The following is a 2,616-nucleotide window of genomic DNA, read 5'->3' on the forward strand; positions in this document are numbered from 1 at the left end:
TGGTAGCTGGTCAATGCCAATCTGTGACAGTATGTCAAATTTTTTCTGGGGGAAGGTGAAATAGTTCTACATAGAGCTATTATTTCTTTCCTTATTAATTTTCCACATTCATTTCTCTGGTTGTAAAATTTATGGATGCATGCTAGACTTGTAATTAAATTGTTTCAAGCCATTGATTTTTTTTAAATGGGTATTGTGTAGCACATCATTAGAAAGGGTGACAGACTGTTCAACTAATAATCAAAACCCAGTGTCAAGACTGGAGACTGGTGAGAAGCTTTTTCAGAAATATGAAGTACTGCTTCCTTCTCACTTGTGCATTAGTCTGCTGATATTTACCTTTATTCTGTGTATTGGACTGACTGGCTTGACGAGTTCTTAATCTTCGCTCTACTCGTCTTTATTAACAGCTGCAGTGGATTGTTTTGCATAGGTTAAACGGTGGAGCTCATCTGACTGTAGTAAAACATTGCTTCTTAAGCACAGTTAAATGGTCCGATTTGTTACACACAGTGGGTAAATGAAGAACTGGGGAGAGGGCGGGGGGGAGGATGAAACTCTCATTAAATTTGTAAAAAGAAGTCAAAACTTATTTGTATAAAAAAGTAGAAAGTATGAAGGAAGATTGCATGGTAATGCTTTCCACAGGTTTGTTTTTGGTCTGGTATTGATTTATTGACAAGAAGTTTAAAAATCTCAATCATATCGAGCTCCAAAATGGCTTGTGAAATCCCGTAAAATCCCCTCCTAGGTCCAAACAGTAACAGAGTGGGTTTCCTTCAGAATTGGTAGATTATTTGACTGAGTGGAGAAGTCTGTGGTGTGAATCCCCGGCTGGGTTCACAGGCAGGCTGGAGGCAAGAAGCACGTATCCAGCCTATTGCCAGGATGTCTGGTGTTTGTGATGGCTGCCCTGTGTATTTGCTGACCTCTTCTTTCAGCTGACTTGGAGGTTCTGTTTGGAATTGACAGTTCTAAGAGCTAAAGTGAGAAGTGTTGCCCTGTTGTTAATGCATTCCGTGCTGTCTGCCAAGTAAAGGAGAGAAAATACTGTTTATTTCAGTATCGCGTCTTAAGGAAGCGTAGCCTTCATGTGCAAGAAGCTGGGATTTTCAAAAGGCATCTGTCTCCCTTTAAATGTGTTTGAAGTTCCAAAGCTCATTCAGGATCTGACCATAAAATCCTAATGAAGACAACTCACAGCAGAGCAAAATGATAATCAGAAGTGCTGGATGCTGCCCCGCCCCCCCGATGCGTGTGCCACTCTGGCTCCTGTCAAATGGACATATACACAATGGTGGTGTGACGGTACTTTTGAGAAGAGTAACCAACTTCCAGAGATTGACTGTGAGCCAATAAGAATTTATACCAGAAATTCAAGTTTTCTGGTTTGTACATGAAAGAAAACAGTAAAAAAGTGATTTTCCTCTACGTGACTTTAGTTCTCTCCCTTAATATATGAATTAACTATTGGGTGGCGTTTAGTTCTGGAGTAGCTGGTCTTTTTTTGTTGAAAGTTTAACTAATCTGGAAGATATTGTGGCGGGTTTTGTAAAGGGACCAAATCACTGGAGTCAACGGGTTAGACAGCAAATCACGAATTGCAATGATGCATAAGTATCATTTGCAAAAATCCAGGCGGTATTTCACCAAGGGGATGGGTAAGGAGTACTGTAAGTGTTTCTCCAAATAACAGGTAGCATGTGGAAACGTTCAACACTGGGAAAACTGCTCATGAGGAATTCTGAGAGAGAACGTACCTGTTGGTTTGTTGTATCCTACCCAGAAACTAGCTTCTGGTCTCCCTTGGGCAGCACGTGCTGCTGCAGTTAACCCCATCACGGGTTACCTTCAGGGACGTGACTGACAATACCAGGCCAAAGCTCAACTATTGCAGCTGAATCTACCTCTGTCAGAGCCCCTGTAGCAAGGGTTCATTATTGTTGAGAGATGACTCCAGTCAATAAATTGAAACTAATACTGTGGGATTTTCTGAGTTGACAGTAATTACGACTTGGATTATCTCCAGAAGACATAGCCCAATAAAATAAATTTATTGGCTAAAATTTACAAGACTTTGGTTCAGTCTCTGGCTTTTACCACGTTATTGCTCTGAGGCCTTTGATGAGTCATTTATCCTTTGTTCCTTAATGCTTTTTCTGAGAGCAAGCAATCTAAATATTTTAAGTGTACATGTATTTATGTCACTTCCAGACACAGATAATATGTACAAATACATTCTACCCTTATTGCAAATACTCTGGCATCCAAATCTCTCTTCCTACTTCTAAGTGAGGCAGCCAGGTTTGAGCTCTTTGTTGCATCCACAGGGAGATTTTATTATTATTATTTTGATAGGCACCAGGCCTGTGAAGTCAGGTCAGCTCTCTTTGCTCTCACATCTTTAATCAGATCATCTACTGAAAACATATGGGTTTACGATAGAGCCAACTGTAACTGCAGACTAATCTGCTGCTTCTGCACCTTCCGTGCCTTTGGCTCTGTGCCTGATATTGCTCTTAATAGTTTGTTAATACCAAATAATGCAAAAACATTGCTTCCTTAAGCACTTAATAGGATGTACTCTAATGGAGACAAATGGTCTCTAACACTCTT

This window comes from Buceros rhinoceros, unplaced genomic scaffold (assembly GCF_000710305.1).
Source record: "Buceros rhinoceros silvestris isolate BGI_N320 unplaced genomic scaffold, ASM71030v1 scaffold3228, whole genome shotgun sequence".
NCBI classification, from domain to species: domain Eukaryota; kingdom Metazoa; phylum Chordata; class Aves; order Bucerotiformes; family Bucerotidae; genus Buceros; species Buceros rhinoceros.